This window comes from Notamacropus eugenii, chromosome 6 (genome assembly GCF_028372415.1).
Source record: "Notamacropus eugenii isolate mMacEug1 chromosome 6, mMacEug1.pri_v2, whole genome shotgun sequence".
NCBI classification, from domain to species: Eukaryota; Metazoa; Chordata; class Mammalia; order Diprotodontia; family Macropodidae; genus Notamacropus; species Notamacropus eugenii.
The window spans coordinates 279561522-279573951 of NC_092877.1; the positions used below are offsets into that span (position 1 = coordinate 279561522).

Consider the following 12430-nt stretch of genomic DNA (forward strand, 5'->3'; position numbering starts at 1 on the left):
ATTAAATTCTTGTTTCACCCTATCTTTTTGTTGGTTTTGCTGTTCTATCATATTTGGGGGTTCTCTATTTTATGGTTTGGGGGTGAGTATTGGAGAGTTATAGCAATTTACTGCTTACTATGTCTTCTTGTCTCGGCTCCCAGAAGTCTCAATTCCCCTGTTTTTGTTTGTGGGTTGAATTTTATTCTATAACAATTTATAAGTCTCATAGTAGATAAAGTGCCAGGCCTGGAGTCAGGAAGACTCATCTTCCTGAGTTCAAATCTGGCTTCAGATACTTACTAGCTTGTGCAACACTGGGCAAGTCATCTAATCCTACTTGCCTGTTTCTTCATCTGTAAAATGAAATGTAGAAGGAAATGGTAAAACACTCTAACATCTTTGCCAAAAACAAAACAAAATGATGAAAAAGTTAAATGGGAAAAAGAAGAGCCAAGCAGGAGTAAAACAAATCAGATTTTTTTGGAATTGTCATAAATCATATAAAACATTTGAGAATTTTCATATTTTACTTTAATAAAACAAGTATATTAAGAATTATTTAGTTAGTTCTTATGCTATGCTTTTTTTCCCTAGGAAATTGATTGGTTTACCCTAACTCAAACTTTTTTAATATTAATGAAATTCCTGGTAGTTATGAAGTTTTTTTTTTTTTTTTTATGATTTTATACCTTAGTTCTATGTTTAACTCTCCAGTTGCACAGACTTCCATTACTTCTGAGACATTTCATTTTCCACAATGATCAGAGTGAAACCATGACATTTGGTACCTCACATCTCACATTTGATACCTAATATGAAGTTGGGAAATATACCTGAACAGGAACAATACATATAGAAGAAATTCTCCTTGAAAGTAAAAGTATTTTAACTCAGGTATGAATTTTCAAGATATCTCAAAGAAGTAAGACTAAAAATGAATGCAAATGTTTGGAAATACTCATATTTTCTTTGAAAAAAAGAGTCAAATAAAGATTATCATCAATCAATCCAAATATCTACTTAGGTCTCTTCTATATATTCTTCATGGAATTATCAACAAAAATGTTGACGATAACTTATGAAAATTTTACAAGGCAAAAAAGGAGTAAATTAATAAACAATATTTATAACATCTTCACAGTCACATTATTGGTTAAGAGGTGAGGAAGATATAAAATTGAACTATCATTACTGTATTTATTTTTTTTTAAATCACTCTCTAGAGTAAAATATAAAGTCATTCCTCTAATCTAAAGTCCAAGCAAATTTTAGAATTGTACAACTGATCTTCAGATCTGACCAGGAATTAACTTTGTTCAATGAAATTCTGATTATTATAATTAAATAAAGTATAAGACAGAGAGATATTTACATTAGAAATGGGTTTGTACCATAGTCCCCATGAAGAAATTTTAAATAGGAAAAGGATTGATCACTATTATCTAAGTGATCCAATATGGACATAAGATACAGAACACCACAATTTTAGAATAATTTAAAATGTAGCTGAACAATAAGGCAATAGAAAGACATGTGGTGGGTGTAGGAAGGCTTGCATTTAGAAGGTGCCAAAAAAGGGATTTTGAAGAACATGGTTGATTAAAAAAGAGGGGGTCTGGTTATTTCTAAAATTCGAGATACAATCAATAGATAGCTTATATGGTCCCTGAGTTTTGTGAAATATTAAAGGATAGAAATTTTTAAGGGTTCTTAGATTGGTATCTGGGATTTAAAGATAGATTGATAGATGATAGGTAAATAACAATATTTTGAAATGATTGTTGTCTTTTTCATATCAGGGGGTTTTGTTTTATTCATTTAAAATACTAGCCTGAGAAGAGTTCCAAAGGCTACTAGATTGCCAAAGTGACTAATGAAACAAACAGCAACAACAACAAACAGCTTAAGAACTTTTGTCCCAGTGCAAAGCCTCAGGTACTATGAATAAGCTCTCTTAGGGGATATATAGAAGGATATGACACAAAACAGTAAGCCTGGTTTGGGTTCCAATCTGCTTGCTACAGTAGACAGAATCCTGAAAATAATGAGATCACACTTTAATGAAGTATCAAAATGTAGAAGAAACTGATTATTCTGTTCATTTCAGTTGAGGAAATGTGATCATTAAGAAACTAATATTTTGAATTTAATCTAAATCCATACCTATAGATTATATATTCCCTATGCAGGCATCTATATAATGAATGTTACTGAACAAGGCTTGTAAAACACCTTAAATAAAGTTGTGTCATTTGAATCTTACAGTAACAATTTCATGTTTTTGTTGTTAGTGAGTTATTTCAGTCAAGTCTGGCCCTTTGTAAATCATTTTGGGATTTTCTTCACAAAGATACTGGAGTAGTTTGCCATTTCCTTCTCCAGCTCATTGTACAGATGAAGACACTGAGGAGAACAGGCTTAAATGACTTGCCCAGGATTACACAGATAATAAAGAGTCTAAGGCCAGATTTGAACTCAGGAAGATGAGCCTTCCTAAATTCAGGTCAGGCATTCTATCCACAGTACAACCTTGATGCCGTAAGAGTGTCAGGTCGATGTTATTCTCCATTTCTAACTAAGCCTGGAAGTGGTTCAATTAATTGCTGAATCTCACTTTGCTAGAAAATGCTTAAAGCAGGAATTGAAATCAAATAGTCCTGCCTCTGAGTTCCTCTAATCCACTATGCTACATTACTTTTTAGGTTCCATTAAAATAGGGAAAAGAACTGAAATTGCTTGCCTTAGTATAGCAATTTTATAGCATCTTATTCCAATTGAAAAGCTAACACATTTAATCAATTAAGACTGACAGTACAAAGATTATTCAAATTGGCTAGTGAGTTTGTCCCGCAATTATGTTTGGCTAGAATATAAGCTCCATGACGGTAGGAATCATTACTTCTGAATGGTCAATAATCATTAACACTCCTTGTGTGGCCATGTATCTAGAAAATTTTTGATGAATGTCAATATTTCAATGTTAACAATTCCATTAAAGTATATACAATTTAATTTATGCACTCTTCATATAATATGACAACGTTTATCTCTATTAAAAACTGAATAAACATAAAAAGACCTTATCATACATGTTTTGACTTTATATTTTAGCAAAATGTTTTTCAACCAGGCATACATGTGGAGGAAATTTATTAGAAATTAGGAGAACCACAAGATGGAGCCAAAGTCCCTTCAGAAAATCCCTTGTAGATCAAATAATGGTGTTTTTTTTTTTTTCTGGTGAACTCTGATGAAGAGGCATATGAGAATAGAATACAAACCCAACATTTTAAGCAAGTAGTTAAAATAATTAGAATTTGAACCTAGCTATTACCAGGAATGATTTAATCATAAGGGAACTCATGCATTTTAATCATAGATATTAAATGCATTTATTAGTCCACATTAAAAGATGAAAAAAGTACATGTTCACTCTTGATAAGTTTATTCTTCCTTAAATATAGGCAAACTAAAAGATGTATTTTTTAGTGTCAGTAGTAATAATAATACTAATAATGAATCATACATCTTTGTTTATCATTATTCTCATCTCAAAGAATGTGAATACCTATATTAAATTGGTTATTCAAATGGAAACATGACCAATTAGGTTTGTTAAGAAAATGTATCAAGTTATGAATGCAAGGATATAGCCATAATCTTTTAAAATAGAATAATGGTATTCTACTTTCAACAAATAAAAATGAAAGATTTTAAAGTAAATGTCTAAATTAGACAGTATATTAATTGATTTCTTTCTTTGATTCCCCAAATCTAGTCTAACTAGGTCATAGGAAGAGTTTAGTCACTGTGGCTATGAGTAACAAACTACTTTTGCTAAAATAATATACTCAAGAGAAGAAGAGCATAGATTATCATTCATGTGGTTAAAAGGAAGATGCTTTGAAAAAAAATGTAAAGTACTACAGAAACTGATTTATAATTACTTCCTTATTCCCAATGCCTCTTTCCAGACATATATGGTGCCTATGAACCACAAGTAGTAGCAGAAAAATACACTTAGCACAACATCAGGCAAGACAGGTCATGTTTTTATAGTCTATATGGAATATCAAGTTAAAAAAATTGATTAAGGGTGACTGAGAACTTATTATATGCATTTTTCCATTAGACTTTATGTTATGAAAAAATTCTATATAATGAGACAAGGATGTTTCTCTGAAGAAACTTACATTTATAGATGGATAGGCAATAAGTTCATAAATTTCAAAGATAACCAACAATAAAAGGAAGTTAACAAGTCTAAAGGAGTCAGTGAAAGTTATTGGAGTCTGGAGTTTTTGCTTCAGTAGTTAATAGAGGCAGTACAGAAAATTTATAATCTGAAGAAAAAAATGGATTTGGACAGGAAGAGGAGGTTAATGGTGAGTTGAACAAAATCCAGAAATTGGAATTCACAAGACATGTTGAGAGGGCAAGTTGAAGGTCCCTCTGTTTGTCTTGGCTTATCTTTTCTTCCCTACCCATACTGTTTGAGGGTGAAATTCTTCCTTCAAAATATTCTACTGAAGCTCTTTCTCAAGTCTTTTCTTTTTAGGTCTTGCTGAATCTATTATGATCTGATTTGCATTTTTAAAGTCTCTTTCTGAACTGCTTCATTTGATGCCACCCTCTTCATTTTCATTCCTGCCTCCTGAAAAAATTAAACAAACAAAAACTCCCATTGACTGTACTGCTCCCTAAAGATATTATTCTTCCCTTTATGACTAAACATCTACAAAGATAAAACTAGATTCATTGACTTCCCTCTCGGTCATTGTCTTTTTTTTTACGTCACTACTCTTTAAAACTGTTCTTTCCTTATGTCACCAGTGACTTCATAATTACAGAAGCTAGCGTCCATTAACAAATCCTCATCCGTCTCTGCCTAGCATTTGACATTTTGACTATTCCCTGCTTCATCCATATTAGATATCCATGATACTGTTTGCTTCTGATTTTCCTGCATATTTGTTCTGCACTATATCCTCTTTTTCCTTCCAATGTCTTCATGTGAGTCCTTCACTCAAGGTTTAACCCTCTCTTTTTTCTATGTTTTCTCCCTAGACAGTCACATTTTGTGTCTGATTCTATGATCCTGTGATTTTTATATCTGTCTCCAACTCTTTCCTAAGCTCTGGTGTTGCATTTCCAGTTGGATATTGGACTGGATAGTCTGAGGATATCTTAAATTCAACAAATTCAAATCTCAAAGCATCATAGAGTCATGTAATGCTAAATCTGTAAGAGATCTTGTGAAGTAATCTAGTATAATGTTCTCATTTTATTGTTAAGGAATTAGAACCCCAGAGGGATAAAATGATTTGTCTCAGGTCACACAGAAATAAAAGAAAAGAAAAAGCTAGAATTTGAACCTAGGTATTTGTAATTTCCCTCTTTCAACCAAATCTTCCTCTCCCTCTAAAATTTCTCATTTTCATTGATTGTACCAGTATTCTACGGTATATTCAGTTTCAAGACATGAGTCATTGTTGACTACTCTTTCTCTCTTATTTACCAAATTCAAGTTTCTATTTTCTATAAAATCCTATCTCTGGTTTGTATCTATTCTCTTTTATGTGGGCCAAATATAACTTTTCTTGCTCAGGTTTTGTCAACTCTAAACTTGATTATTATTTTAAAAAATATTCTAGCTAGTTTAGTTTATTCTTCTTAATACTGATGTCAACAATATCTTTTTTATCACTCAAGTAAGATCAACCTGGTCAGAAACCTTCCATGGGACCTAACAATAATAAAATGTAAAGACTTTAGAGTTATAATCACCACTCTACACTATGTCTCCAACCTATATTCCTAGCTTTATTTTGCATCACTTCATTTCAAATCATGTATAACCCATTCAGTATGAGGCACTCCTTAATCTTATTTTATTCTCTTTCACTCTGGTTCTTTTAGAAAGTCTATCTCCTTTAATTACAATGACCTCTCCTCTTGTTGTATTTGTATTTATGCCCTCCTACAAAACCTAGCCTAGATGTCACCATTCCAATGAAGACATCTTTGAAATTCCCCTAGGTAAAAATGTTACTTCCTTTAGTTTTTTGTTTTTTTTTTTTCAGATCAATTATTTGACTTCCCTTGTGAGCATAACCTTTTCCCTATTTGCACTAGAGATATATGCACATGATTCAACTTAAATTCTAAACTTTCTGAGAGGCTTCCTTTTCTTTTCCTTTATCTCTAGTCATCACAGTGCCTTACACATCGTAGGTGCTAATGTTTACTAAATTAGGGTAAAATTAGTATCTATCAATGAGTTATCACATTCTTATTGAAACAATGTAAAGTTCCTTCTTAGATATAGCAGAGAAATCAACATTCATCAGACATTTTTCTGCTAAATATTTGTCAGTATCTGGGGAATGATTAGCTCAGAGTTCAAATAGAAAAGGAATACTGTAGACATGGTGAGTTCTTTCAAGTAACTATATTTGCAGATGACATCATGACAATTGTATCAAGTCCCAGAACACTAACAGGAATGGAAAGAAAATTGAAAAGCTCACTGAAGAAAATAATTGCTTAAAAATTAAAATGGAGCAAATAGAAGCTAATGACTTTATGAAAAATCAAGAAATTGCAAAACAGAACCAAGAGAATGAAAAAATAGAAGACAGTGTGAAATATTTTTTTTGGAAAAACAACTGACCTGAAAAATGGATCCAGGAGAGATAATTTAAAAATTATTGGCCTACCTGAAAGCCATGATCAAAAAAAGTGACTAAACATTGTCTTTCAAGAATTTATCAAGGAAAAGTGCCTTGATATACTAGAAGCAGAGGGCAAAATAGAAATGGAAAGAAATACCCAATCACCTCCAGAAAGAGATCCCAAAAGGAAAACTCCTAGGAATGTTGCAGTCAAATTCCAAAGTTCCCAGATCAAGGAGAAAATATTGCAACCAGTTGAAAGAAACAATTCAAGTATTGTGGAAACACAATCAGGTAAATACACGATTTTGCAGCTTCTAACTTGAAGGATCAGAGGGCTTGGAGTGTGATATTCCAGAGGTCAAAGGACATGGGATTAAAACCAAGAATTAGTTACCCAGCAAAACTGAATATAATACTTCAGCATGGTAAATGGGATTTCACTCAAAAAGACGCTTCCAAACATTCTTGTTGAAAAGACCAGAGCTGAATAGAAAATTTGACTTTTAAATGCAAAAAATCAAAAGAAGCATGAAAAGGTAAACAGGGCTGCTGACCTGGCAATCTCATCTGAGGCAGGACTGGGGCGCTCAGGTTGGAGCTGGCAGTGGGTTGGAGCTGAGAGCTAAGAAGAAGCCACAAGAAGAAGCCACTGTGGGCCTTTCCCCAACCTGCAGAAAGCCGGGCCCTGCCAGGTTGCCCATGGAGATGGGCAGTCGAACTAGCTGGCCACAAGCAGGCTAAGGTAGAGTACAAAGAAATGAATGAGAGCTTAGCCAACCTCTCTGAGGATGAGTACTATTCTGAAGAGAGTACTACTCTCTGTCAAAGCAGAGAAGGAGAAGAAGCTTCCTTCCCCCCCTCCTGCAGACCCCCCAGAGGAGGAGAATGAAAGTAAACCAGAAGAACCTCCTGGTGTGCAGAATTCCAGAGCAGAATCCCTCATGATTGGATGACATATTGAGAAGATGAGTGTTTCCATGATATTATGAGTGGCCACAGCAAACCCAGAAGGTTTTTCTGTTCATCAGGAACCGCATGTTGCAATTGTGGTTGGACAATCCAAACATTCAGTTGATATTTGAAGCCACTCTCCAGCAGTTAGAAATACCTTATAACAGTGATCCTGGTTAACTGATAGTTATTTAGAATGTCATGGTATATCAACTTTGACATCTACAAGAGAATAAAACCCCTACTAGCTAAAAAACGAAACAGGAAAAACTATCATTATTGGTTCAGGGGGCTCAGGCTTGGCAGCAGCTCATCACTTGCAGAGTTTTGAATGGATGTCACCCTTCTGGAAGCCTGGGATCATGTGGGTAGAAAAGTAGCTTCCTTTTGCAAAAGAATTTATGTAGCTGATCTTGAAGCCATGATGGTACAGGTCTTAGAGGGAATCCAATGACTGTGGTCAGCAAACAAGCAAATATGGAACTGGCCAAGATCAAGTAAAAATGCCCATTTCATGAAGCCAACAGACAAGCTATTCCAAAAGAAAAAGATGAAATGTTAGAAAAAGAACTTAATTGACGATGTCACAAGTCTGTGGCACTTGGTCAAGCTCTGGAGGTTGTCATGCAATTATAGGAAAAGCATGTGAAAGATGAGCAGATTGAACATTGGAAGAAGATAGTAAAAACTCAGGAGGAATTGAAAGAACTTCTTAATAAGATGGTGAATTTGAAAGAGAAGATTAAAGAATTTCATCAGCAGTATAAAGAAGCATCTGAAGTAAAGCCACCTCGAGATATTACTGCAGAATTCCTTGTGAAAAGTAAACACCAGGATCTCACAGCATTGTGCAAGGAATGAGATGAATTGGCAGAAACACAAGTAAAACTCGAAAAGAAGCTACAAGAGCTGGAGGTCAATCCCACCAGTAACATCTGACTGTCCTCAAGAGATAGGCAGATCCTTGATTGGCATTTTGCAAATCTAGAATTTGCTTATGCCACACCTCTCTCTACACTCTCCCTTAAACACTGTGATCAGGATGATGATTTGAGTTTACTGAAAATCACTTGACATGAGGAATGGCTACTCATGTGAACCAGTGGTGAAGGGCTAGACATTAAGTTGAATACAGTGGTTTGCCAGGTCTGTTATATAGCTTCTGGATGTGAAGTGATAGCTGTGAATACTTGCTCTACCAGCCAGACCTCTATTTATAAATGTGATACTGTTCTCTGTACTCTTCCCTTGGGTGGATTGAAACAACAGCCCCTAGCTATTCAATTTGTGCCACCTCTTCCTGAGTGGAAAATATCTGTGGTACAAAGAATGGGATTTGGTGACCTGAACAATGTGGTTTTGTGCTTTGATTGCTTGTTCTGGGACCCAAGTGTCAATTTGTTCAGTCACATCAGCAGCACTACTGCCAGCTGGGAAGGACTTTTCCTTTTTTGGAACCTCTATAAAGCTGCGATTGTTTTGGCCCTTATGACAGGAGAAGTACCTAGAATCATGAAGAACATCAGTGAAGACGTGATCATCCATTGCTGCCTGGCCATCCTCAAAGTCATCTTTGGAAGCAGTGCTGTGCCTCAGCCTAAAGAGACAGTGGTGTCCCGATGGCTCATTGATCCCTAGTCACGGGGATCATACTCCTATGTAGCAGCTGGATCATCGGGCAATGACTACAACATGATGGCTCAGCCAATTACTGTGGGACCTGGTATTCCAGGAAATTCTTCCTGGTGTCTTTGTCCCCGTGAGGATGAGCAGAGCCATGGGTTGAACTGATACCAAGAGAGAACCTTCCAGAGTGACTGTGTGGTTGGATGTAAGGAGCAAATGATAGACCAAGCTGTTCAGAAATCCCTGTTTTCACTAAAGTTTAGGACTCTTCTAAGAAGCAGCAGCTGTGGGAGTAACAGCTGAAGAAGTGAGTGACAGTGTCTTTAGTTTGGCTTAGGTATTTTTTGGTTTATTATTATTTTTCAGAATAAAAGTTCCTATTAAAAATTTAAAAAAGTAAGCAGGAAAGAGAAACCATAAGGGACTTAGTAAAGTTGAACTGTTCACATTCCTACATGGAAAGACGATACTTGTAACCTCATGAGGCCTTTCTCAGTATTAGGATACTTGGAGGGAATATACATACATACATACATGTGTGTATATATTCACATGCATATACATATATACATATATATGTATACATATACATATACCTATGTGTGTAGACAGAAGGCTCAAGGTGAGTTCATTATGAAGGAACTATATCTAAAAATAAATTAAGTGTTCAGAGGAATGTACTGGGAGTAAGAGAAAGGGAGAGGTGGAATGTAGCAGATCATCTTACATGAAAGAGACAATGGAGCTTTTACAATGGAGAAGAAGAAGGAGGAAGGTGAAAGGGAATAAGTAAGCCTTACTTTCATCAGATTTATTTTCAGGCGGGAATAGCATACACAGTCAATTGGAAATGAAATGGAAATCTATTTTAACCTAGAGGAAAGTAGGTGGGAAGGGGGTAAGAGAGGGATGATAATAGAATGTACGGTAGATCGGGGAAAGGGGTAATCAGAGGCACACACTTTTGAGGAGGGATAGGCCAAAGGAGAGACTAGAATAAATGGAGAGTGGGACATGATAGAGGGAATTATAGTTTTTCACAACATGGCTATTATGGAAGTGTTTTGAATCACTACACATATATATCCTTTATATAACTAAGGGGAGAGAACGTGGAACTCAAAGCTTTAAAAATGAATGCTAAAAATTGTTTTTACAGGTAACCGGTAAACAAGATACATAGACAATAGAGTTTATAATTTTATCTTGCCCTACAGGAAAATGGAAGGGAAGGGGATAAGAATGGGAAGATTGTGATAGAAGGGAGGGCAAATTGGAGGAAAGGGCAATCAGAATACATGCTGTCCTGGGGTAAAGGGAGGGGAGATATGGGGAGAAAATTTGAAATTCAAAATTTTATGTAAATGAATGTTGAAAACTGTAAATAAATTAATATAATTTAAAAAAGAAATTCTATTGATTCACAGATGCTGTACCTGAAATATAGAAGGCACTTGTGAATTGACTGGTTGATTGACTAAATCATTTAAATAATCACTTTATAATCATATTTAATATAATTTATTCAATAGCCTGCAATAAATAAATCATCAATTAAATAAACTGAATTTTAGTGCCTTGAGTGGTAGGACTATTTTTTGTACCAAGTTACTAATATAAAGCGTTACATATAGCAGGTGATTTATAATAATACTAACTAGTGTGTTAAGTATTTAAAATTTTACAAAGCACTTCAAAACTATTTACTCATTTGATACTCATAACCACCTGGAAGTTATTCCCATTTTCCAGGGAATAAACTGAAGCAAACAGAGGTTAAGTGACTTGTCCAGGGTCACTGAGCTGGTATATAGGACCATATTTGAATTCAGATCTTCTTGCTTTAAGCCCAGTGCTCTATCATTGCTACCTCAGTGCACTTCATAAGTTCATGTTGAATGAAATTAACATTTTACCTTATTATACACAGTGCAAAAACAAGTAGTCCAAAAGTCTCGTCATCCTTTAAATACAGAATTAATTTTGTTGAAAATAATACAAAAAGTTTCATTTGTTGTTGTCAGGAAAATGATAATAGTTCCTTTTACTGTTGTTAAGAAAATGATAAAATGAGTTATTTGATGATGTGACATCGGACAGTTCACTTAAACTGTGCTTTAGTTTTCTCAGGTGTAAAGTTAAGATAATGCCAGCACTTACCTCATGGAGGTATCAGAAGAACTAAATGAAATAATATTGGTACAGTACTTTGTGATATAAATCTTAGCTGTCATAATTACTATGATGAGAGTGATGATGGTGAGGATGGTAATGATGCTCCTCATGGAGTTCAAGAATGTAAAATGTACTAACAATGTGGCTTGTAAAAACATAATTTTAAAAAGTAGTATTCATCAAAAAATAAACAGGAACTCATTTATTCAGGGAGGAGGAATGCAGTTGAATACAGAACTAGCCTTAATATCAGGAAGAGCTAAATTCAAGTTGAATCTCTGGAACATCCTTGTTATATTGTGCTAAATAAGGTGTTGTATTTCTCCTTTGTTTTTGAAGAAGACCATGACATCAGAGAAATGATAACATGACTTGCACTTGACTTCATTTTGAGTGAGGAAGTGCTGAGTAAGGTCACCAGCCTCACTTTCTCTTCCTGAGCCATCTGGATCCAGTGGGGCAGATAGGTGTTGCAGTGGATAGAGCACTAGTGCAGGAGTCAAGAGGACCTGAATTCAAATCTCACCTCACACGCTTGACACTCACTAGCTGTGTGACCTTGGGCAAGTCACTTAACCCCAATTGTCTCATCCTGGGTCATCTCCAGTGATACTGATGAATATCTGGTCACTGGATTCAGATGGCTCTGGAGGAGAAGTGAGGTTGGTAACCTGCACAGCCTTCCCTCACTCAAAACACAAAGTCAAGTGCCAGTCATGTCATTATTTCTCTGATGGCATGGTTTTCTTCGGCAACAAAGGACAAAACACACACACACACACATCTGAATCCAGTGACCAGATATTCATCAGGATAATTAGAGATAGGCTAGAATGCAATAGAGTTAAACAAGTAAGTTTACCTCTTAATAGTGCTGGAGGCAACCTGCATTGATTGAAGGACTTTTTTCACCTGGGAGTTATCTACATCAATGAAATGGGTTGTACAGGGTGTTTAGGGAACACTAACAGCTTTCCTATGGATTATGTTTTGTCACCAAAATGTGAATCATAAATGAA

The 12430-nt window shown here is 35.1% G+C and overlaps 1 pseudogene; it reads left to right on the top strand.

Annotated features, from left to right (window-relative positions):
• Positions 1-9401, top strand: part of LOC140512358 (lysine-specific histone demethylase 1A-like) — a 75033-nt pseudogene extending 65632 nt beyond the window's left edge.
• The last annotated feature ends 3029 nt before the right edge of the window (positions 9402-12430 follow it).